This window comes from Canis lupus, chromosome 8, assembly GCF_048164855.1.
Source record: "Canis lupus baileyi chromosome 8, mCanLup2.hap1, whole genome shotgun sequence".
Taxonomy (NCBI): Eukaryota; Metazoa; Chordata; class Mammalia; order Carnivora; family Canidae; genus Canis; species Canis lupus.
This window is the reverse complement of record NC_132845.1, coordinates 28,525,891-28,552,988: the sequence shown is the minus strand read 5'-3', so window position 1 is coordinate 28,552,988 and position 27,098 is coordinate 28,525,891. Positions and strand designations below refer to the sequence as shown.

Sequence of the window (27,098 nt, the reverse complement as noted above, 5' to 3'; positions counted from 1 at the left end):
CCTAGTAAAATGTAAACTCTGCAAAGCTAGGTATTTTGACTATATTCTTGGTGATTAGAAAGAAGTGTGCCTTACACATAGAAGGCACCCTATAAATATTTATTGGGTGAATGGATTTGATGAAACTATCAAAAACTGTATCTGTAGCATTAACTCTACTGTGTAGAGTACAGTAACTTATACTGTGCTAATAACTAGGGACTACAAATATGGTAACCCCCTGAATTTGTGGATTCAGAATTGACTAATTGGATCTTATATGTAGCCTGAATAGAAAGTATGGGTGTGGCTCTGAGATGAGGTAAACCAATGGAATTTAATTCAGCTGGTGAGGCATGAACAGCAATGCCTATAGACAGCAAGAATCCAATTATTGGAATCCAATAATCTGGTATTGGGTTAGTATGATCTCATGATAATTTATGGAGCACAAAATCTGAAGCCTATAGTAGGAAAGCTAGCCTAGGCTCCAGTAATCTGATAATATTGATGGTAGTGAAATGCTCTCTGACCTGCTGGGAATGAGATTGCTGGTGGAGAACTTCTAATTACACTTGCCAAATCAATGGAACACAGACATGGATTAAATTAAGACTCAAATGGGCATAGGGTTACATAGCTAGAAAGAGGCACAGCTAAATTTTAAACAGATCTTTCTGCTCCCAGGACTGCTGCTCAGGCATTTAAACAAAAGTTATATGGCAACCCAGGTGGCTCAGCGGTTTAGCGCCGCCTTCGGCCCAGGGTGTGATCCTGGAGGCCAGGGATCAAGTCCCGCATTGGGCTCCCTGCATGGAGCCTGTTTCTCCTCCTGCCTGTGTCTCTGCCTCTCTCTCAGTCTGTGTCTCTCATGAATAAATAAATAAAATCTTTAAAAATAAATAAATAAATAAATAAATAAATAAATAAATAAATAAATGTTAGAATATAAATTTTATTCACAGAAATCCATTTTCTAATAGTAGTTATGTCCATGTCATTCTCTGTATTCCAGATTCTGTGAGGGTAAAGACTAGTCTTCATTTATCTTTGTATTGTTGTATTAGTAAACAATACTTGTATTGTTTAATTAGTAAAATTATTATTATTATTATTTATTCTCAGGAGAGAATAAACTTTTGATAAACGTGGTTAAGTTAAATAAAATTAAATGAGACTTGCATATTCCTACTTGTTACCTTACACTTACTAAATGTTTTTGCTTACCTCATGGAATGTCCTTCTTTAAATTCTATTCAACTGTCAAACTCCAACTTAAATTCTAGAGTCTTTACTTGAGGCCTTGGAGACATTTTCTGAACTCTACTCAGCATTTTATCTTTTCATGTATTTAATTATTATTCTCAAAGGTGTCACTAGCTCATTTGTACCCTCCACCCTTACGCTTACAGCAGACAGCCAACCAACATTGGTTACCCAAAATCCAGAAGAAAAAGTCTGTCAATAAATCTGTTCTCTTAATCAACAATTCAAAACAGGAATGAACATTCAAAACAGGAAAAGAATTCTAAACTTCCTAACAGCAGGCAGACATTACTACAGTCTGGGTGTTGCTATATAGTGTACAAAAGAATTCCTTTTGTTCTTTATGAGGAACTTAGCTTTACCACATCTGAAGACTGTCAGTATATTGATAAAGTTTTTTTTAAAAAAGAAGTCATTTCCTTATGAAAAGACATTCTCAATATTTTCTAAAAGAGAAAAATATTTATAGTTTGTGTCAATGTTATTAAAAATAGAATACTTGCAATAAAAACTAATAAAAGCCCAATTACTGTTGAGCTACATTGCAACAAATCTAGTTGTGAAAGTCAAATTTATAGCCTCATTATTTCTAAGTGATCAACTGGAGGAAACAGATGAGACAACAAACATATGAGAACTATACCATTTACTAAATATAAAAGTAAGAACAATACTTTCCATTTTGAACCTAGACTTTTGCTTACATGTTTTTGTTTTGTAATCATTAAGATTCTGTATCACAAAAAGGTTAGATTTTTTTCCTCAACCCAAATCTTTAGTAAATCCATTTTTTTCCTCTGGGTCTGGGGAAACTTAGTTTTGGCAGCATCAGGTAACTATGAGGTAGGAGTCACACCAAAAGTATGTTTCTTGACTCATATTTTTAGTACCTAAAAAAAGAATATTTTTTTCCTGTTCAAGATTATACTTCTGAATGAATAATTCCAAAATCTCATGGTCTACCTGTGATATGGAATGATCACACATTTAAAACACTGGTGGTAAAATCAGAGACTGATTACTGTGAAGCTAAGAAAGCACAAGCTCCAAGGCTCCTTTGCACAGTCCCCTTCTGAGGCACTGAGAGGGTCTCCAGCAATGACTAACAATCACATACTTTTGTACAATTTTTGAAGTAAAATACATTAACTATAATTGGTTAAGACCAGCATTTCTTTTTATTATGACTTCTGCATCACCTTTCCTCATGTTAGGTGTCAGAGTAGCCACATGTTCCTTGGGATCCAGCTGGGAGGAGACTAGATTAGGGATATGTGTAGCTTGGATTTAGTGGGATAGGCATATGTGGTCTGCAGAGTTTTATGGATAAGTAGATTATAAGTAGCCAAGCAAGTTCAGAACTGGCTTTTTTTTTTTTTAAGATTTTATTTATTTATTCATGACAGACACAGACAGAGAGAGAGGCAGAGACACAGGCAGAGGGAGAAGCAGGCTCCATGCAGGAAGCCTGGTGTGAGACTTGATCCTGAGTCTCCAGGATCACACCCTGGGCTGAAGGCAGTACTAAACCGCTGGGCCACTGGGGCTGCCCCAGAACTGGCTTTTAACAATACTCCTATCGCACTGTGAATGATTCATCCATAACCATGATACAGTGATGAGTCCAGAGGTCCTACTATGGTATGAATCTATCTGATGATGCCTGGTACTGAAAGTATGTAGCTAAGGCCAAAAGACAATTGAGAGAAGTGTTCTCACATTAGACAACAATATTAAAAATTTACAAGAACAGGGGTGCCTGGGTGACTAAGTTCGTTAAGCATCTGACTCTTGATTTCTGCTCTGGTAATGATCTCAGGGTTGTGGGATTGAGCCCCACATTGGGCTCAGTGCAGAGTCTGATTGAGATCCTCTCCCTCTGCCCCTTACTCTGCTCTCTCTCTCTCAAATAAATAAATAAAATAGGGCAGCCCCGGTGGTGCAGCGGTTTAGCACCACCGGCAGCCCAGGGCGTGATCCTGGAGACCCGGGATCGAGTCCCACGTCAGGCTCTCTGCATGGAGCCTGCTTCTCCCTCTGCCTGTGTCTCTGCCTCTCTCTCTCTCTCTCTCTGCATCTCTATGAATAAATAAATAAAATCTTTAAAAATAAATAAATAAATAAAATAAACATTGAAAAAATTTAGAACATTATTAATATCAAGTTTAATAGTGAGTTGTAAACTAAAAGAAGTTTTTCTTCTAACAATAATAAATAATAGGATCTCTAACTCCACCCATGAAAGATTATGCCTTCCCACTGCAGACAGCCAAAAATCAAGGCAAAATATATAAAATGTGGCTTTCAGATATTGCATAAAACGTAGTGCAGAATTGTGATCTCTGAAAGAATTTTCATAAATTTGTAGTAGTGCCAAATTATTTCCAAAGTAGAGGTCTACAATAACAAGGCTTGAAGGCCAAGCCAATTTATTTAGCTGCACACTGAAACAAGTCCAATACTCTAAAGAAATGCAACAAAACCCAGTAACCAAGCATAAAACCCAGTACTCAATAGTAAAATTCACAACATCTAGCTCCTGCAAATGTATTAAGCATGCAAAGGAGTGAGATATTATTACCCATACTCAGTAGAAAAATAAATCAGTTATAAATATATACAGAAACATAGCAACAGACTAGGAGAAAATACTTACAAAGACATATCAGATGGAAGACTGTTACCTAAAATGTACAAAAAACTCTTAAAAATAATAAGAACACAACCCAATTTAAAAATTGGTCAAAGATCTAAATAGACACCTTGCTAAATAAGATATCAAATAAACATGTGAGAAAAAATGTTCCCCATGATATGTTATTAGGAAAATGCAAATTACAATAACAATGAGATACATATCTATGAGAATGTCTGAAATACAGAACACCGACAATACCAAATGCTGGTGAGGAAGTGGAGCAACAGGAATTCTCATTTATTGCTGGTAGATATGCAAAGTGATACAGCCACTTTGAAAGACAGTTTGAAGGTTTCTTACAAAACTAAACATATGACCAGCAATTATGCTCCTTGGTATTTACCCAATGGGATGAAAACTTAGGTCTATAAAAAATCCTGCCCACTAATGAATACTGCAGCTTTATTCATAATTGCCAAAACTTGGAAATAAGATGTGCTTTAGTAGGTGAATGGATGAATAAACTGATACATTTTTCAGCACTTAAAAGGTATGAGCTGTCAAGCCATGAAAACCATGGAAGGAACTTAAATGCAGATTACTAAGTGAAAGAAGCCCATCTGAAACTACATAATGTGTGATTCCAACTATATGACATTCCAGAAAAGGCAAAACTATGGAGACTATAAAAAACCTAGTTGCCAGGAGTTAGGTTTAGGGAGGGATGAATAGGGAGAGCTCAGAGGATTCTTAGGGCAATGAATCTAAACGGTGATATATGTCATTATACATTTGTCCAAACCGAAACATTGTAGAACGCCAAGAATGAACCCTCATGTAAACTATGGACGCTGAGTGATAATGATGTGTCAATACAGGTTCACTGATTATATAACAAATGTACCACTCTAGTGGGGGATGTTCATAATGGGGAGGGTATCCACAGATGAGGACATGAGGTATTTGGAAAATCTCTCCATCTTCCACTCAATTTTGCTATGAGCCTAAAACTGCCCTAAAAAATAAAGTCCATTCAAGAAAAAACAAACCTAAACAAACAAACAAAAAGAGCATCAGTAACCTGTGGGACAATAGCAAGCAATCTAACCTATGTGTATAATCAGAATCCTAGAAGGAAGGTCTGGGACACAAAAATATTTGAAGAAATAAAGCCTGAAATGCACCCAGATGATGAAACTATAAACTAATCCAAGAATATCAATAAATTCAAGTAAAAGAAACATAAAATCAAACTAAAGTAAATCACAGTCAAACTGCTGAAAACTAGTGATAAAAAGAAAATCTTAAATGCCCAGTGGAAAAAGATACATTGTATTCAGAACAAAGAGAAAGAGCCAATTTCTTATCAGAAGCCATTCAAACCAGAAGACAATAAAAAGACCACTTTAAAGTATTGAAAGAAACTGTCAACCTACAATTTTAACCTCAGCAAAAAAATATATTTTAAAAATGAAACACAGACTTCTTCAAATGAACAAAAGCTGAGAGAATTAATCACTAGTAGGACAATACAAAACTAAATGTAAAAGAAATTCTTTAGCCAGAGAAAAATGGTATCAGATAGAAATTTGGACCTACATCAAGAAATGATGAGTGCCAGAAATGGCAAATATATGGACAAATATAAAAGACACATTTATCTCACTTTTAATCTCTTTAAAAGATAATTATTTCTGTTTATATTTATTATAATGTAGTTTATAAAACATATAGAATTAAAATGTATGACAATAAGAGTATAAAAGATAGGGAGGAATGTTTTTGTATAATTTGAATGCAGACTATGATAAGTTAAACATATATCCTAAAAAACTTAACGCAACAGCTAAAGAAAGTAATATTAAACCAGCCAATTAGTGGAGATTAAACAATATTTTTTAAAAGAAAAAGGAGAGAAATTAGATGAGATAAATACAAAATAAATAGTAGGATGGTAGATATAAATCAAGTAGTATTAATAATTACATTAAATGTAATGATCTGAACACTAAAATTGAAGACATAGATGTCAGATTGGATTTTTTTTTTTATAAATAGTAGGATGGTAGATATAAATCAAGTAGTATTAATAATTACATTAAATGTAATGATCTGAATACTAAAATTGAAGACATAGATGTCAGATTGGATTTTTTTTTTTAAAAAAAGGATCCAGCTATGTGCCGTCTACAAGAAATCCACTTTAAATATAGAAATAGAGATGGAGATAGAGATAGGCTAAAAGTAAAAGGATGGGAATATATATACTCTGAAAATACTACTCAAAAGAATGATGTAAGAGTTACCTTACCAGTAAGAACATTGAATCAATCATCATAAAGCTCACAACAAAGAAAATTCCAGAATTCTAGAACTAGATGGTTTTACTTATGAATTCTACCAAACATTATAGAATAATTAATACTAATATTTCTCAAACTCTTCCCAAAAATTGAGGAGGGAGGAGGAAGAAACACTTCCAAACTCATTTTATCAGGCCAGCATTACCCTGATAACAAAACCATACAAGGATACAACAAGAAAAGACTATTATAGACCAATATCCCTGATAAACATAAAGGTAAAACAACAACAACAACAAACAAGCCAAAAAAAAAAAAAAACCCTCAGTAAAACATTAGCAAACTGAATTAAAGAATACATTAAAGGATCATAAACCATAATCAAGTGGGTTTCCAGGGATGCAAGGTTAGTTCAACATCCTCAAATCAATCAATGTGTACATCCCATTAACAAAATGAAGGATAAAGATCATATGAACATCTCAATGTTCATACAGAAAAAGTATTTGGCAAAATCGAATATTCATTCAAAGTAAAAACTCTCAACAGAGTGGGTGTAGAGGGAACATACCTCAATATAGTCAAGGCCATATATACAAGTTCACAGCTAAGATCACATTTTATGTTGAAAAGCTGGAAGATTTTCCTCTGATATAAGGAAGAAGACAAGGATGCCCATTCCAACCACTTTTATTCAAAATAGTACTGGAAGTCCTAGCCCGAGCAGCTAGACAGGAAAAAGAAATGAAAAGCATCCAAATCAGAAAGGAAGAAGTAAAACTGTTTCTATTTGCAGGTAATATGCTATTATATATAGGAAACCCTAATGACTCCACCAAAATCTGTTAGAAACTAATTAATTAATTAAAGAAATTAAGAAAAATTGCAGAAAACACAATACACAAAAATCAGTTGTGTTTCTATGCAATAATTATGAACTAATGGATAAAGAAGAGGATATATATACATATATATACACATATATATACATATATATGTATATATCCATTCCATTTCATATATATATGAAATTCCATATATATTCATATATATATAGAGAGAGAGAATGGAATTGAATATTTCTCAGCCATCAAAAAGAAAGAACTCTTGGGGCACCTGGGTGGCTCAGTGGTTGAACATATGCCTTTCGCTCAGGTCATGATCCTGGGATCCTGAGGGGAGCCTGCTTCTGTCTCTGCCTATGACTCTGCCTCTCTCTCTGTATCTCTCATGAATGAATAAATAAAATCTTAAAAAACAAAGAGTGAATGCTTGCCATTTTCAATGACATGGATGGAGCTAGAGTAAATTATGTTAAGAGAAATGTCAGAGAAAAACAAATACCTTATGATTTCATATTGCCTCATATGTGGCATTTAAGAAACAAAATGGATGAATATATGGGAAGGACTGAATAAGGGGAAAAAAGAGAGAGAGGGAAACAAACCTTCAGAGACTCTTAACAATAGAAAACAAATTCAGGGTTGAGGGTTGTTGGAGGGACGTGGGTGGGAGATGGCTAGATGGGTGATGGGTTTAAGGAGGGCACTTATTGTCATAAGCACTGGGTAATGTATGTAAGTGATTAATCACTGAATTCTACTCCTGAAACCAATATTGCAGTGTATGTTAACTAACTAGAATTTTAAAAAGAACAAAAAAATGTGGAATTCATAGAAAGGAGAACAGGTCTTGGGGATCAAGATTTGGGAAATGACTTGCTTGAAGCACAGACCAAGACCTTGAGTGGTGGTAGTTCTAAGAGGAAAGATGTGCTAAGCAAAGCTTGGAGAGTGAGGTGACTTATGAACTAGACAGTGGAGAATACCTATGATTTAGAAATTGGTAAGTAAGGAGTGCTCCAGGAGGAGGTAACTGCTAGAACAGAAGTAAGGCGGAACAAAGTGAGAGCACTTACAGGGAAATCTAAAGCCGCAATCCTCAATTACCAATTACCAAGGGGAGGCCAGCATCAATGTATTCTTGGTTTTCGTGTCTCAGAGAAGAGAGTTCATGAAATATATTTTCAACCTACCCTTTCTTGATGAACTGAAATTATAGTCATCTTGAAAGATAACTACAAGATTATTAAAGCCAAGGCAAGTAAAGGAGTATATTATTTTTCCTATTCTGTATCTTATACTTATTTCTAAGGTATTTATTACTTTGGGTATTTATTTTATTATTTCAATAATAGAAGCTATAAAGCTCAATAAAACCAATAAAAAATAACAACTGTACACCTATATTACATCACACAGAAAAATCAACTCAAAATGGATTAAAGACCTGAATGTAAGTCCTGAAACTCTATAAAACTGTCCTCCAAGAAGAAAACTTTCTTCTTGACATTGGTCTTGGCAATGATTTTTTAGATTTGATACCAAAGCAAAGATAAGAAAAACAAAAATAAACCAGTGGGGCTGTATCAAACTAAAAACTTCTGCACAGCAAAGGAAACAATCAACAAAATGAAAAGTCAACCTACAGATGGAAGAAAATATTTGCAAATCATATATCTTCTAAGGAGTTAATATCCAAATTACATAAAGAACTCATACAACTCAATAGCAAACAAACAACCTGATTCAAAAATGGGCAGAGGAACTGAACATACATTTTCCCAAAGAAGACATGCAAATAGCTAATAAGTATATGAAAATGTTCTCAACATCACTAATAATCACCAAGTAAATGTAAATCAAAACCACACTGAGCTATTCCCTCACACCTGTTAGAATGGCTGTTATCAAAAAGGAAAGAGATAAAAAGTGTTGGCAAGAATGTGGAGAAAAAGTTGAAAAAGTTAGAGGGAAGGTGGGTGAGGTTGCCAGGGATAGTGGATGGGTAAAATAGGTAGAGGCTGGTAAAAAGGCTGCAAGAAGATTACAAACTCTCAGCTATAAGATCAATGAAGTCTGAGGATCAAATGTATAACATGGTGACTATAGTTGATAACGCTATATTATAAAATTGAAATTTGCTAGGAAAGAAGAACTTAAATTTTCTTACCGAGAAAATTTTAAAAGAGAAATATGCGATGTGATGGATCTGTTAACTACCTAAATGGTGGAATCACTTCACAATGCATATGTACACCAAATCATCACAATGCACACGTTGAATATCTTGCAATTTTATAAGTTTATGATACCTCGATAAAGCTGAAATTTAAAAATTATTATAGGTTAATACATAAAAATGAATGTAATCTTTTAAGAAAAGAGGGTGGCATAAAAGATCCACTATATAATAATAGTTATTATTGTTGTTCACTCTGGATAATCTGCTGCTCTCTCCTTAGCTGTCATTTCTTAATCTGAAAAAGGGCACAAATAGATAGCCTCGAAGTTCCCTACAACTCTAGATGCCAATGTTTATGAGCCATAATATTACGGAATATAAACCTTATGTTATCTCACGATAGTGTACTCTGTTAAATACTTATTTATATCTATTACTATTTAACAAAGCCCAACAGCGTAAACAGAGTAAAAATATGAGAAATAGTGTTTTATTAAATTTTAGTCATTAAAAAACAAAACAAAGTTGGGCAAATCTGTACAATAAAAAGCTAGAAAGGAAATGTTTACAAATAAATGTATAATATGAATACACTTAGTCTCCATAGATGTTTGTTTATTCACTGATCTGCATAAAGGAATAAAACCAAATTAAGATCCAGAGAAACAAAGTCATTTCATTATCAGGAACCTTCATTTATTTAACCTCTCCTCCCTCTTAGAGGATTCTCACAAAAGGTGATGTCACACTGGATCCAACCATACAGAGCAGACCCTGAGCTAACAGTTTAACATCATCAAAGCTTTGAACTCCACATGCCGCCACAGACATACACATCTTATTATGGCCAGGATCTAACCACATAGGCACCTTTATTAAAAGAACCATTTTTTAGTATGCTTACTTTTAATATAGTAGGAAATTATAGGATCCAATCCTGGTGTACCTAAAAAGATAATCTCTGTAAGAAAACTAGAAAACACAATTTGCTTTTTGCTTACATTCTATTTTAATTATATTCGATTCTTTTAGGATTTGCTTTGAAAACAAAAAAGAATCTCTTTGAGAAGTATATAACTGACAGCCACAATGTGAAATCACACAGAACAGAAAACAATGTAAAATAGTGGGTACTATTTTAAAGAATGTATGATTAATAACAGTCATTTGTTTCTTAGGCTGTTACTGCAACTGCAAAATAGAGCCTGCCCTCTTATCTCAGAGGAACAGTCGTCCTGTCTCCCTCTCAACTAAACCCCCACCACTGTACTTGATAACCTACCCTAAAAACTATGCTCAAGTTTTAGAGCTCTATCTGTACCTGTGTCTGTATCTTCATTTCTGAATCTATCTATATTTCTCTGTAACTTATCACCATATCTATCTTTCTCCATGCAGTTTTTGCCTCAAACTACAATCCTATTTTTCTTTTACTAACAGATTTCTAAGGGGGGGAGAAAAGTAGTTTCCACTTTAAGTGCTTACTAACTCATTCTTTAGGGCCTTGAGATATAGCTTCCTACCTCACAACATCTCCAAAGTAACTAAAATCCTTTGTAATGGGTGGAATAATGTCCCCCACCCTCAAATTTATGCACGCCCAGAACCTGTGAGTGTGACCTTATTTGGAAACAGGTCTTTGCAGATGGAACCAAGTTAAGAAGGGACCATATTAATTTAGAGCAAGTCTTAATCCGATGGCTGATGTCCTAATAAGAAGAGGGAAATTTGGACATAGAGACACAAGACACTCAGAAGAAGATGGCTATGTGAAGGAGTCAAGTGTGCAGTTACAAGTGAAGGAATGTCAGATTGCCAATCACCACGAGAAACTAGAAGAGGCAAGGAAAGATTCTTCCTTAGAGCCTTGGGAGAGGGAGCATGGCCCTGCACACACCTTGATTTGGGACTTCTGTCCTCCAAAACAGTGAGAGAGTAAGTTTCTGTTGTGGTGAGCCACCCAGTTTACGGTATGTTGTTAACTGGAAACTAATACATTCTCCTAAATCACAAAATCCAATTGTCCCTTCCTATTCCTCATTTCCCTCAGTTTAAGGAAGGCTTAACTGTACCTTTTGTAGTAGAATTCCTACATTGGATTTGAGGGCTCCGCTAACATACTCATGATCTCCTTTCCTTCCTTCTTTGCCTTTTTGTGGGCTTTCTCCAAAATTCTGTGTCCTTTTTTTCCTTCCTTCACCTATAGGCCCACTCTTACTCTCCAGATTTTAACTAATGCTTGTATATAGATAACTTCCACACTGAAATCTTCAAGTCTGACCTTTTTTAGAGCTTTAAGTCCTATGGTTTTTTTTTCCCTTCTTTCTTTCTTTTTTTTAAAATAAAGATTGTATTTATTTATTCATGAGAGACACAGAGAGACAGAGACATAGGCAGAGGGAGAAGCAGGCTCCCTGCAGGGAGCCTGATGCGGGACTCCATCCTGGCACTTCAGGATCACACTTTGAGCCAAAGGCAGATGCTCAACTGCTGAGCCACCCAGGTGCCCCTAAGTCCAATGTTTTCAACAATGTTGATTTTGAAATTCTATGTTTTGTTTTCATTTTTATGGGCAATTTTCTAGTAAAAGTGTATAGTTATGTGTTCTAAGCACTTTACACATATTAACTGCTAATATTCACAACAACCTTATGAAGCCATTACTATTATTATGCACTTATTATTAAGATGAGGAAGCTGTGTGGGGTGTGGAATGATTACATATCTTGTCCAAGGCCCTGCAGTAAAGTGTGGAGCTGGGATACAGACCTATACAATTTGACCAAGTGCAGTGATTCTTAAGCATCTAGGAAATGCAGACTTCTTTGAGAATTTGCTGAACTGGTCATTCTCTGCAGAAAAATTAAGTTTCCCATAAAATTTTAGAGCATTTAAGCATCTATTTGAAGTCCACTTGTGGGGGGCCCTGGTGGCTCAGTTGGTTAAGTGTCTAACTCTTGATTTTGGCTCAGATCATGATCTCAGGATCATGAGATAAACAACACATTGGGCTCCATGCCAAGTGTGAAGCCTGCTTAAGATTCTCTCTCCCTTGGGATCCCTGCGTGGCGCAGCGGTTTGGCGCCTGCCTTTGGCTCAGGGCGCGATCCTGGAGACCCAGGATCGAATCCCACGTCGGGCTCCCGGTGCATGGAGCCTGCTTCTCCCTCTGCCTATGTCTCTGCGCCTCTCTCTCTCTCTCTCTCTGTGTGTAACTATCATAAATAAATAAAAATTAAAAAAAAAAAAAGATTCTCTCTCCCTTTCTCTCTGCCCTCCCCCAAATGCTCTCTCTCTTAAAAAAAGAAAAAATTAAGTCCACTTAATGGATATCAAGAACAGCTGTATTGGAAAAAACTGAATTATTACAAACATATTAGGAATAAAAAAAAATAACTGGATTCAGTCTCATTTGATTCATTAATTTGATTCCCTAGGAAAACAGCAAATTAGTAGATCTTTGTTATTTTTTTTTTTTAGATCTTTGTTATAAAGAAAACAGTGAACATCATGTTTATTAATCCAACATGAATTAATGAATGGGTCCCAGTCTAGAAGGGAAGCAAAAACATATAAACAAATGATTACAATGAAATCCAATAGTTATGACAAGGACAATAACCCTTGCGGATCTGTGGAGAATAATATAAAAGGTTCGGTGGTGAACACAAACATCAGATTAAGAAAATAATTTTAATTAGGTTTAAAAAATCCATGCAGGAGATGATTAGAGAGATTCTAACCTAATGTAGTGGAAATAATCTTTCTCAATGAGCAAAAAGGAATAGATCTAAGGGTTACCAAAGAGAAAAAACTGTCCAAATAAGGGGCCAATTAGACACACATGATGACAGAGAGAAAGGGGAATCAAGGACAACTCTGAGATTGCTAAATAGGATGATTGCACACAGAAATGTCATTAACTGAGAGAGGAAATAAGAGAAGGGGGTTGGGGTGAGGAGAAAAAAATTCCATTTGGACATACTGAGTTTAAGATTAGATTCAGGCATCCATGCAGAGATGTTTAGTACTTAGAATATAATGAAGAGTTCAGATAAGAGACGGGGATAAATATTGCAAAATCAAAGACACAGCCGAAGAAATGAAATGGATGAATTATTTGAAATATGATGTATAAATAGCAAAGGGATTTGTAATCCATCAGAGTTCTTCACAGAAATAGGAGTTGTGCATGTGTGTATGTGTGTGTGTATTTTAAAGAGATTTATTTCAAAGATTGGCTCACATGATTGTGGGGGCTTTGGCATTCTGAAATCCGAAGGGCACATAAGTCTGCAATTTTTCGGATGGGCAGTCCAGCAGGCTAGAAACTCAGAAACTCAGGCAGAGGGTGATGTAACAGTCTTGAGGCACGATTTCTTTTTCTCCAGAAAACCTGTTTTTGCTCTTAAGGTCTTCCAACATTGGATGAGGCCTACTCACATTATCTTCTTAAAGTGAATGGATTTTAGGTGTTAGCCAAAACCTACTAAATATTTTGTATTAGTGCTTGATTAAATAACTAGTTTATTTACTACAGCCTAGCCAAGTTCACACATACAATCAGCCATCACAGGAGTGAATACTCCTGTGGGGAGCACCCAACAGTCAATGGGAAAATGAAAGTATAAGGACAAGTAGAGAGGTAGAGAACTTGTAGACAGGGATCACAGAAACCAAAAATAAAAGATAATAAGATGATCAAAAGTGTCAAGCCCTATGCAGGGTCACATGAGATAAGAGCTGAAATCTGTTCCTCGACTTTATCACTTAGTAATTAATTGTGACCCCAGTGACATCTATTTTGATGGAGTTTGAGGGAAGGGGAGAAGATTGTAGTGGATTGAAAAGTGACAGGGAGTTGAGGAAGTAAAAGCCTAATTGCAATATATTAGTAGGAAAAATAACTGAAATGTTCCAAAAAAGCACTTTCCCTTTCTTCAGTTGGGGCCTCCTCACCACCAAATTATTTGGGTCCTCCCCAAGGCTAGAACCACTCCCTGAGAGGCCACCCCAGCAACAGGTGCAGTCATGGCTGTTTAGATGCCAAGCATTATGGAAATTAGCTTCATGTCACAGATGACAAAGTAGACATTACAACGGAAATTCTGGTGATATTTTTAAGAGATATAAGAGAATCCCTAAAAAGTTCTATTTTTTTTTTTTTTTGGTGGAAAGAAATGCCAATATATTCATTAACAAATATTATTTTTAAAAATCATGGGTAATCTGTATACTTCTCTGGTATCAGAAAAGATTCAATCTATTACATGTCCAGTTTTATAAGTTTGGATGACTACAGATAGGCACACTTAATAAAGAGGGCATTTATTTATTTATAGATTTATTTATTTATTCATGAGAGTCACAAACTGAGAGTGGCAGAGACATAGGCAGAGGAAGAAGCAGGCTCCTTGCAGGGAGCCTGCAGCAGAACTTGATCCTGTATCCCGGGATCACGATCTGAGCCAAAGGCAGGCGCCCAACCGCTGAGCCACCCAGGTGTCCCTAAAGAGGGCATTTATAAGAAATGAGTGCATAGAATCATCTCATCATGATAGTTAACGTAGAACTTAGATTGATGCTTATCCAAGTAAGTCTTATTCTGTCTCAAAGTCAAGGAGAGGTATTACTTGAAATAAAAAGGCCTTCTAAAATATTTGAATTTCACAACTGGTAGAAATTTGACATATAATCATAATACTTATTTGATAAAACAATAATCTTAATGTGTGTTTCTTAACCAAAAATATATATATACAATTATCTGGGCTTCTCCAAGGCTAAAACTACTCTTTGAAGAGCTTCTTCCAGTTTTCAGAAGAAAGACCATTGGATCTATGAATTAAAAACAAAATTCTGTAAAATTTTTTTTTGACATTGGTATTGGGATAGAGGTCCTATACTTAATTTATAGGCTAATCATGATATATATGGTTTTACTGTCAATGAAGACTTTACCTAATTCATAAATATTTCTGCAGACCCAATACATTAAAATACTTTGGTAAATGAAACTCCCCCACAAGGGCAGCCCCAGTGGCTCACCAGTTTAGCGCCGCCTTCAGCTCGGGATGTGATCCTAGAGACCCAGGATGGAGTCCCATGTCGGGTTCCCTGCATGGAGCCTGCTTCTCCCTCTGCCTGTGTCTCTGCCTCTCTCTCTCTGTGTGTCTGTCATGAATAAATAAAATCTTAAAAAGAAAAAAATGTAAAAGACAAAAGGCTAAATAAAACTACTGAAGAAAAGAAATCTTTTTAAAAAGTAATGGTGAAAACAAATTATCCAGAAGCACAACCAAGGGTGAGGAAAATGCCCTTGTAATAAAGACAGGACACCTTATCAAATGGAAAGTTGGGGAAATCACACAGGAAGGCTTTTTTAAAATTATTCAAAAAATTTTTATTGTAAAATCTTAAATTCAATCCATCATCCAGTGTTCATTCCAAAAAGTGCACTCCTTAATTTCTGTCATCCATTTCACCCATTCCCCCACCCCATCATCTTCCCCCTGGTAACCATTAGTTTGTTCTCCATAGTGAAATCTGATTCTTGGTCTCTCTCTCTCTTTCTCTCTCTCTCTCTCTTCTTCACTCTCCTTTTTTCCTCTAGTTGTTTCGTTTCTTAAATTCTACATGAGTGAGGTAATATGGTATTTGTCTTTCTCTGACTTATTTCACTTAGCATTATAATCTGTAGTTCTATCCACATCATTGCAAATGGCAAAATTTCATTTTTTATGGCTGAGTAATATTCCATCACATCTGTGTATGTATCATATTTTCTTTCTTTGTTCATTCACCTGTCCATGGACACTTGGGCTGTTTCCATATTTTGGCTATTGTAAGTAAGGCTACAATAAACAAGGTGAATGTAAACCCCCTTTGAATTAGTGTTTTCATATTTTGGGGGTAAATATCCAGTAGTACAATTGCTGGACCATAAGATAGTTCTTTTAAAGATTCTATTTATTTTAGAGAGAGCAAGCAAGCACAAGAGGAGGAGCAGAGGAAGAGGGACAAGGAGACTCCACACTGAGCACAGAGCCCAACACTGGGCACAATCTTATGACCCTGAGATCACAACCTGAGCCAAAACCAAGAGTCAGACACTCAACCAACTAAGCCACCCAGACATCTCATAAAGTAGTTCTATTTTTAACTTTTTGAGGAATCTCCATACAGTTTTTCAGAGTGGCTGTACTAGTTTATATTCCTATCAACAGTGCAAGAGAGTTATTGGTTCTCCATATCCTTGCCAACATTTGTTGTCTCTTGCGTTTTTGCTTTTAGCCATATAATAAGAGTGAGGTAATATCTCATTGTAATTTTGACTTGTATTTCCTTGAGGAGAAGTGCTGTTGGGCATTTTTTCATGTTTATTGGCCCCCTGTATGTCTTCTTTGGAGAAATGTCTGTTCATGTCTTCTGCCCATTTTTTCATTGGATTATTTAGGGTTTTTTTGGTGTTGAGTAGTATCAGTTCTTTATGTATTTTGGATATTAATTCTTCATGGGATATGTCAGGTGCAAATATCTGAAATAGGAAGGACTTCTTCTATTTTTTTAAGTAGGTTCTATGCCCAGTGTGGGGCCCAGTGTGGTACCTGAACTCATGACCCAGGGATCAAGACCTGGGCTGAGATCAAGAGTCAGTTGCTTAACCAACTGAGCCACCGAAGTGCCCCAGGAAGGGCTTCTTAATCATAGCTCAAAGTGTCTGAAGATTTCACTATCAGAAAGACTAAGACTTAGCCTCTGAGGGAGGAACGTATAATCTGTTTTTACTGCAGGCCTGTGCGTAGGCAGGCAAAATGAACTGTTCTCCCTCCCATTCTCCTCCTCACCTCCTCTGCAGGATCAGTCTTAACCCCAAACTCTTGGTTATTATCAGTTCCTTCACATTAAACATGTGTTTAGATGAAATCTTTGAGTTTGTGTGTGTATGCACACAGACATGTAACATGCATATATATATAACTTTTTTTTTTTTTTTTTTTTTACCAAGCATAACTGACCATTTTCTAACCTTCCTACCTGTAGTGAATCAAGTATTACTGAATGTGGATCATGTGAAAAATGCCGTACTAAATATGGTGGAAGGAAGGAAGAGTGGTTAGCAGGGTAAAAAACTAAAATATACTTCTCCTTAATAAATTTTAAGTTTCTTTTTGTTCCTTTGCTTGAGTTCAACCAGGCTTAAAATATGTTTGGCATTGACAGTTAAAGAGAAAATTAAGAAACTAATCAAGACTTCTGGCTTTCAAGGATTCACACCTAACAATGTCTGTTTGTTGATCTGATGCAAGGGAACAGACTCTCTGCATACTGGAGTTGAGGACCCATAGATAGGAAAATATAGTAGTTTAAAGTGGAATCAAATGCAGCCAGGGTCCAATCCCAGATATAAACACTAAATTTTAGTTTCTTCATTTATAAGATACACAATGTTAAATATATCTCAATTATATGAGAAAACTTATTTCAAAGCAATGTGTATGGCTCCTAGCATATGGCAAAAGATTTTTAAAAGATAGTGATGATTATTAAAATATATAGTCTAAATCTCTGACTTAATAAAAACACCAAGACTCCTAAACACTATCTAAGGCTAGTGAGCAGATCTGCTATGTCTAAAACTAATGACAAAATTAGGACTAAAACCCAGAATGATTTAACTGGGAGAACCAGACTTCACTCTGAGAACTAAGCATTTCCAGAAAGTGTGCTAAGGCAGTTTTCACATTTTACAATAGTCTAAGCACTCAAACATTTCAACCAGATGATACTACTTTTACCAAATTAACATTAAGCCATAATTTTCTTCACTGCTTTTTCAAGAACTGCATAAATACGTTTTCTGCTTCAGTGCTAGAAATGATCATAATTCTTTTGCTTTTCACTAGAATATAAGTTTTTTTTTAATTTTTAAAGCTAAACTTTATAGGAAAATACACCTATTTCAGTATGCTTACAGTTGCCTTTGAGTTCACTTCCTCTTTTGGCCCTTCTCTGCTTTTCTCTGCTGCTATACTTTACTACAATAGTAGGGACACAGTATGCTGCTCTGCTTTTGAGGACTATGTTGCACTAAATTATCTTCACTCTTTCCCCTTGGCCCTTCTCTATTTCAGTACTGATGACTCACCCTGGTAGACCTGTAACTACCAGGACTGGTGATCAATGGTCCAGTCCTTGATTTTCTTAGCACTCAAACGAGGCAGATGAGCTACAGAGATTACTCAGAGGCCCAGGTCAGCCAGTAGAAGAGACACCTAGAGGGGCAGCTGCATAGTCAAGATGTTGGGGCTCACTGGAGTGATGGATCTATCAGACTACCATATTTGCAGCCTGCAAATCTTGACCATGCTGCTCACCATCCCTTCCTCACTGACCTCTGAAACAGTGGGTGCTCTGTGGAAGAAGCTTAAATTTTGAAGTTGGCTGAACTAAGTTCAAATATAGTTTCCACCACTTACTAGCTTCATGCCTTCGATTAAGGTCCTTAACCTTCCTAAATCTTAACATGCTCATCTATAAAATAGGCCTTATCCTACTACAGGGATTGTGGTAAGGGGTAGCTGATTCAATGAACATAAAACACAAATCAAAGCAAGCTCCTAGCAAGATTCTGATTTGACAGATGCCGATCTTTATTCTATCTTGTCTGCTATTATTTTTTTATTACACATTAAAGATAGGAATTTAATTAATGATGAAGGTATATTGGGGAGAATATGGTTGAGTAACTGGTGATTATTTTATACAAGTGCCTTTCCATTAGGAAAAGAAATTATTTTAAATCCTAACATATAAAATGTCACTTTGAAAAATTGCATTTCTCTAATGACTAATGTTTTGTACCCTTTCCTCTGTTTACCAGCCATTAATAAATCTTGGGTGAAATGTCATTCAAGATTTTTTTTTAAGATTATATTTATTTATTTGACAGAGATAGAGAGAGAGAGTAGAGAGAGAGCACAAGCAGGTGGAGCGTCAAGCAGTGGGAGAGAGAGAAGCAAGAGCCCCATGTGGGGCTCAATCCCAGGACCTTGAGATCATGACCTGAGCTGAAGACAGCCACTTAACTGACCGAGCCACCCATGTACCCCCGAGGCATTTTTTTAAAAAATCATGTTTTCTTATTTTTGAGGAGTAGTGTGAAATAAGAAATATGTATGTTGGTTACTGCCCTCAATTCCTGACATAAAGCTCCTAAAACCCTTATAAAATAAGGATGCTAGAATATTTTGTTCTAATATTTAATCAAATTTGACCTCGCTGGGATCCCTGGGTGGCGCAGCGGTTTAGCGCCTGCCTTTGGCCCAGGGCGCGATCCTGGAGACCCGGGATTGAATCCCACGTCGGGCTCCCGGTGCATGGAGCCTGCTTCTCCCTCTGCCTGTGTCTCTGCCTCTCTCTCTCTCTCTGTGACTATCATAAATAAATAAAAATTAAAAAAAAATTAACCTCGCTTCCTGACACAGACCTCCTAAGAAGACCTTTGTAACTTCCTGAGTGATAGGGGCATCTAACACTGAGGTCCTGAATCCTTTGGAACTTCATGAGTGATAGGAACATTTTTTGCTCTAATGAGGTGACTCTTGGTGGGCTCCTAGATGGGGACTGGTCACCAAAAAAAAGACAGCCATGTTTAGAAGCTTAGAACACTCAGTTCCACCCTCCAATCTCTGGAGGAGACAGGGGCTAGAAATGGAGTTAATAAATCAATCATGTCTATGCGATGAAGCCTGCATAGAAATTCCACCAGTTCAGGGTTTGGGGAGTTTTTGGGTTGTTGGACACATTTATGTGCCGGGAGAGTAGCACACCCTAGGTCTACAGGGACAGAAGTTCTTCTGCTTGGAACCCTTTCAGACTTCAACCTAGGTATCTCATCATCTAGCTATTCACATGTAACCTTTATCATATCCTTCACTGTACAACACACTGGCAAACATAAATGTTTCCGTGAATTCTGTGAGCTGTTCTAGCAGATGATTGAATCCAAGAAAGGAGTCATAGAAACCTTCAATTTGTAACTAAACTGGACAGAAATTGTGAGTAACCTGGTATGATATTGTGATTTATAACAAGAAATATATTTCATCTTCATCCACTGTTCCTGGCACATAGCTCCTAAAACCTTAGAATTTCCTATACAGTAGCCCACTTTATCCATGGTTTTATTTTCCATAGTTTCAGTTATCCATGGTCAACCTCTATCTGGAAGCAGATGATCCTTCTGACATACTGTGAGTTCAGTAGTAGCCCAGTGCTACCCAATGCTATGTTACTGAACTCACTTCATCTCATCACCCAGGCATTTTAGCATTTGATATCACAAGAAGGGTAAGCACAGTACAATAAAATATTTTGAGAGATCACATTCATTTATTGCAGTATAGTTATAATTGTCCTATTATTATTACTAGTCTTTTACTGTGCCTAACTTGTAAACCAAACTTTACCATAGGTATGCATGTATAGGAAAAAAAACCCACTTACATATAGAGTTCAGTACTATCTGCAGTTTCAGGCATCCACTGGGAATCTTGGAGCATACCCCCTACTGACAAGAGCGGGGGGGGGGGGGGGGGGGGGGGGACTACTGTACAAGACCCATAGGGCATCATTTGTTATACTATTTGCCTTTTGTCCTTAGTTCCTCAAATAGCTCCAAAACCATAAAGGTAAAAGGAGTGTCTTGTCATTCATGACAAGCCCCTTTCAACCACACCCGAGTTAATGTTTAGGAGCTAACTTTGTAAATCCTAAGGTGCTGAGGGCCACTTGCCAAGAGAACCCACCATCATTAGAGACTTTCAGTCCCATCTCCTTGACTCCCAATCTCCAGAATGGAGAGAGGGGCTGGAGGTTGAATCAATCAGTGGCCAGTGATTTTATCAATCATACCTATACAATAGAGCATCCACAAAAACGCCAATGAAGAAGCGTTAGAGTTCCCAGGTTGGTGAACACCTAGAGATGGTGAGCGGTAAGCCCATACAGCACAGAAGCTCTATGCCCCTTCCCTCATATGTTGCCCTATGCATCACTTCCACTTGGCCATTCCTGAGTTATAACCTTTTATAATAAACCAAAAATCTAGTAAGTAAAATGTTTCTGAGTTCTGGGAGCTGCTATAGCAAAGCAATCGAATCCAAATAAAGGGTGGTGGAAACCTATCTATAGTTCATTGGTGAGAAGCACAAGTAATAACCTGGACTTGCAATTGGCATGTGAAGTGGGGACAGTCTTTTGGGACTGAGACCTTAATCTGTGAGATATGACACTGTCTCCACGGAGATAGTGTCAAAATGGAGTGAAATTGTAGGACACTTGGTCAGTATCCGCTAAGAACTGGCAAACTGCTTGGTGTTGGGAAAAACATATATCTACCTGGGGACCACCTGCTTGTGATTGGCCTCTAAAGTGGTGGGCAGTGACTAAGCCCTTAACCTGTGGGATTTGTGCTCACTCTGGTTAGTGTCAGAATTGAACTGAATTGTAGGACATGCAGCTGGTTTTGGAGACTGGTTGGTGGGGTAACCCTACACATCTGATGTCCAAAGTAGTGTGACTGAAGTGCAAAAATAAAGAATAAGCAGTTTGCCTTAAAATAAATATTTAATCTATTTATTCAGATACAAGTCCTTTGTCAGGTATATGCATTTTGAATATTTTCTCTCAATCTGTGACTTTCCTTTTTCTTTTTTTAAAAATATTTTATTCATTCATGAGACATAGAGAGGCAGAGACACAGGCAGAGAGAGAAGCAGGCTCCCTGTGGGGAGCCCGATGCAGGACTCGATCCCAGGACCCCGGGATCACGACCTGAGGTAAAGGCAGATGCTCAACCACTGAGCCACCCAGGTGCCCCATAAATTATTCTCTTTAAAATTATTTTCTTGATTCTTCAGTTTCAAAAAGTTAACTGATAATGAATAAGAATATATTTCAATTTTAAAGATATTAAAGTTCACTAAAATATTGTGTCTTACAGTTTGCATTGTTTCATTAAGATTCAAACACAAATTTAAAGGAGTCACATGGATTGTCAGAACTGCAGGAATTTACGTTCCATTTCTTTGCCTTTACTTATTCCTTAATATTTATTCATTTAAGTAATCTCTACACCGAATGTGGGGCTCAAACTCACAACCCCAAGACTAAGAGCACATGCTCCTCTGACTGAGCTAGCGAGGCATCCCTTCTTTGCCTTTAAATTATGTACTATTATTTCAAATCTACTATTTAACAAGAGACTGTCCTGTATAACGTTGGTCAGAGTATGAGCTACACTTAGAGAAAGCTCAAATGATTTCTAACCATTATAAATCCTAAACTTTTTCTTTAAAGGGCCAGATATTAAATACTTTGTTTTACCGACCATGTATGGTCCCTATTCCAACTACTCAACTCAGCTGTTCTAGTGTGAAAATAACCACAGACAATACGTAAATGAATAAACATGGCTGTAGGGGCAATAAAACTTCACTTATGGACACTAAAACTTGAATTTCACATATCATTTTCATGTCATGTGGTATTGTTCTTCTCTTGATTTTTTTCAACCGTTTAAAAAATGTAACAACCATTCTCAGCTCACAGGCTGTACAAAACAGGCAGCAGGCAGATTTAGGTATGTCATTTACTGACCCCTCTAGCCAAGGGAATGTTTAAGTTTTGTTAATATTCCTTGCTGTCCCCCTTTGTAGGACAGGTCTATTTGTAGTTCACCCTTACACTGAAGGTATAACCCTTTGAGTATAGATCTTTTTACAAGAGGTCTTTTATTAGACTGGCCAACTTTGGTAAGCTATAGTTTGTCTCCCACCCTTGATACCCTGAGTTGTAGAAATTGAGCTCAGGGTCCCAATTCTTTTGCAGAAATTCCTGGGGCAAAAGGCAGCTTTGTGCTACTTTACCTCTCTGGATTTCTGTATTCATACTGCTTTTGGCCTCTGAATTTTTTAAATTTCTTGCCAGTTCAAACATTTTGCCCATCATCAATTGCAGTTTTGACTAGGAGGGTTAGAGGATTTTGCTTCTGCAGAAACAGAGATCCTCTATGCACAAATCATTTTTATTTACACTAGCTAAAAGCACTGTGTCGTTTTACCCTCTTTTCTTACTTTATAATTTTTAAGTTTTGGAGACTAAAGTCCTAGGGAGACTTTTCGATTTCTTCCTAAGAGTTATACTTCACTCCAGGCTAACATCTCTTAATAAAAGAGTGTCAATCTTAGTGCAATAAATGTAATATTGTTTGACTAGGGTGCCTGTAAATGTGGGCAGAAACTTGAAGCAAGATTTAGTTACTGTTATAAACAAATCCTGGATCTATTATTAAATGGTAAATAGAATTTTAAGTTATATCAGTAAGGAATAGCAAATGGAAAAAATAACATTTCTAGATTATTTTGTCTATTCAACCCAACTCAAAAGATGTAGGACTCAGTAAGATTTCACAGGCCATCAGCTTTTAAAGAAGAAATCATTTAAGTTTCATTGTCTATATGCTCTGAACTGTCCACATCAGTGCAATGTTGAAATGTATTCTCTAAAATGAAGTTTGTGTAATCTAATTCAGAAGTATATCCTGATTCTGATAAAATTACTTTGTATGGACAGCTTCTAATAGACTTTGCCAAATAAAAATTTATGCTGTCAATTCAGTTTTTAAGTATCATTCAGAAAAATCTGTACATTGGGATACCTGGGTGGCTCAGTGGTTGAGCATCTGCCTTTGGTCCTGGGATTGAGTCCTGCACTGGGCTCCCCACCGGGAGTCTGCTTCTCCCTCTGCCTATGTCTCTCCCTCTCTCATAAATAAATAAAATCTTAGAAAAAAAATCTGTACATGAATCCCAAATTCCTTGCTCCCTCCTCTTTTGGGTGAGAACATTAAAGTTTATTCTTAGCAAATTTCAATTATATAATACAGTATTATTAACTAAGTTACAATGCTGTATACTAGATCCTCAGACTATCTTATATCTAAAAGTCTGTACCCTTTTATACACTATTAGCCACCCCAGACCCCTGCCAGCCCCGACAACCACTATTCCATTGTTTCTATGAGCTTGGCTTTTTTTCTATTGAACATATAAATGATAACATATAGTATTTGTCTATCTAGCTTACTTCACTTAGTATAATGTCCTCAAGCTCTATCGATGTTGTTGCAAATGGTAGGATGTCCTTTCTTCTTATAGCTGGACAATATTCCATTATACAGGTATATACACACACCACATCTTCTTTATCCATTCATCCATTGATGGACACTTGGGTTGTTTCCGTATCTTAGCTATTGGAAATAATACTGCAATGGACAGAGAAGCACAAATAACTCTTCAATATCTTGTTTTCATTTCCTTTGGAACATGGCCTTTTCTTGATATGATTAAAACAAATTCTGGATTATCAACGTAATTCATGTTTTGTAGATGCTTCAGTTTTGGTGACTAGGCTTATTTTGTTTTAGATGGCCTAAGGCTGTTGGATTAAGAATGTGGCTGGCCTTTGTCCCTGTCTCATGAGGTAGCCTCTAAACTCTTTGCATTTTCCCAGTGATAGGAGTGTCTTTGTTATTTATGGTGGACTCCAAGAGAGTTTCTGTTAATGAAATGAATCAGGATGGGGACTGGACAAGACAGAAAGACCAATCATATGATTAGAAGGTTGGGACTTTTGAGCCACGTAATATCAACCCCACCACCAGGAAGGAGAGGTAGGGACAGAGACTGAACGGAACCTCGTGGCCAATGATTCAGTCAATTGGCTATGTAATGAAACCCCAATAAAACTTCTGGACACTGAAGCTCAGATGAGCTCCCTTGGCTAGCTAGCGATACTCTATGCACTATCATACATCAAAGGAGGGGTGGTGTGTGGAGGAAAATGTTCTAACTACATGGGGAGAGGACATGGAAATTTCATTATTTGGGGCCCTCCCAGACCTCATTCTAAGAGTCTCTTCTTTTGGCTAGTTCTGACATGCTACTTTTTTGCTATAATAAAACTATAAGTATAGTGCTTTCCTAGTTCTGTGAGTTGTTCTAGTGAATAATCAATCAAACCTGAGGGAGTTATGGGAACCTCCCAAATTTGTAACCAACTGGTCAAAAGTGAGAGAAGTCCTGGGAATTCTCAAGTTTGTAGCTGGTATCTGAAATGAGGGTAGTCTTGTAAAGCATTGTACCCTTAACCTATGAAGTCTGGTCTAACTCTAGGTAGTTAGTATTGGAATTGCATTGCAAAGGCTTTACTATACTTACTGCCATATGTATTCCTACGCTGCTTTCTCTATCTTCAAGTTCCTTGGTTCATATAGGAGTTGTGACCGTTTTTAAAAAGTAAACCTACTTTGTATTACATGATTTTTTATAAAGCACTGTAATATAATAGCAGTGATTATTTCTGAAGTAATTAGAAATCAGACATATTTTTATCCAACAAATTTTTATTAAATATATTTCATAAGTACATTCTAGTTACTAGGATACAAAGATAAAATACATAATTTCTGCTGCCAGAGAGCTTACAGTCTAGGGAAGACTCAGACAAACCATTATAGTAGAATTAATCAATGCTATAAAAGAAATATGAAATAGTAAGTGTAGCAATGCCAAAAGAGTAGATGAAAAAGAGAAGCAAGAGGCTTGGAAGAAGTGACATCAAGACTGAAGTATGAGAGCTGATCAGAGAATAACCAGGAGGAAGAGGTTAGAAGGGCAAAAGAGAAGCATGGAAGGTGGAGAGTGGAGTGCTCCCTGGACCTGATAGAAAGTTGAACTGCATACAGGAGGTAAGTGTTGTGGTTAGAGAGAAACACGGAGCCAGAACACATGGCCCCTATGTACACTATGCTAAGAAATTTGGATCTTATCTTGAATGTAATGGGGAAGCACTGAAGAATTTCAAGCAGGGGAATACATTCATGAGAGATAAGTTTCAGAAAAAATAGAGCAGCGTCTTGAATGGATTATACATCAGATGAGACTGGAATCAGTCTTAGGAAGTGAGGAAGTAACTTTGGAGGAAAACAGTAAGTTAGTATAGAAAAAAAGGAATTAGAACCATGAGACATAAGAAGATAAAACTATATTGGATTCAATTGAATTTGAGGGGATAAACACCAGAGGGACATTAGGGTTTGATTTTAATGGTGCTTCTCTTCACTAAAAGGAATTGAAGAGAAAAAAAGTATCTATGGTAGGAAGAGTACAGTTCAGTTTGGCACATATTGAGATTCTGTGGAACAAAGTATAGCAGACACACAGTTGAATGGAGAAGGTAGCTCATGAGAGAAACTGCAAATGAAAATACAGATATGAAAGTCATTAACTTGATTAGTTTTTTTAAAGATTTTATTTATTTATTCATGAGAGACACAGAGAGGCAGACACACAGGTAGAGGGAGAAGCAGGCTCTTCACAGAGAACCCGATGTGGGACTCGATCCTGGGTCTTCAGGATCACACCCTGAGCCGAAGGCAGACACTCAACCACTGAGCCACCTGGGCGTCCCTGAAAGTCATGACTTTAAAAGTGATTTTGGAGCCATGGGAGCAAATAAGATCATTAAGTAGGAGTTTGTTTTTTTAAAAAAGAAAAAAAAGAGTAAAACCAAGAAAGGAATCCAGAGAACAGCAATATTTGAGGACCAGACAGAATTAGAACATACAGGAATTCAAGAGAAAACAGTATCTGCATCCAGTAGCAGATTGTTCCCTGGTTTAATAACATGCAGGTCATGAGAGACCATAGCAAGAAGAGTTTCACAGAAATAGGGATGGAAATCAGATAAAATGGATTAAGAAAATGAAAGGGATGAGAAATCTGAGATGACGTCTGACCATATATTCAATACACTTGTGT

At 36.7% G+C, this 27,098-nt stretch overlaps 1 long non-coding RNA gene across 17 annotated transcripts in view; it reads right to left on the bottom strand.

Annotated features, from left to right (window-relative positions):
* Positions 1-27,098, bottom strand: part of LOC140638053 (uncharacterized) — a 148,189-nt gene that overhangs the window by 107,366 nt on the left and 13,725 nt on the right. For 2 of the 17 annotated variants that reach the window (XR_012035173.1, XR_012035179.1), the window contains one exon: positions 24,361-24,541. The exons of 11 other annotated variants lie outside the window; for them this stretch is intronic. This is a non-coding gene — a long non-coding RNA (uncharacterized lncRNA). Of the gene's footprint in view, positions 1-6,757; positions 6,914-9,198; positions 9,333-15,258; positions 15,385-24,360; positions 24,542-27,098 lie in introns of those variants that run through there. 4 more of the 17 variants (XR_012035171.1, XR_012035180.1, XR_012035172.1 and 1 more) reach the window with 3 other exon arrangements.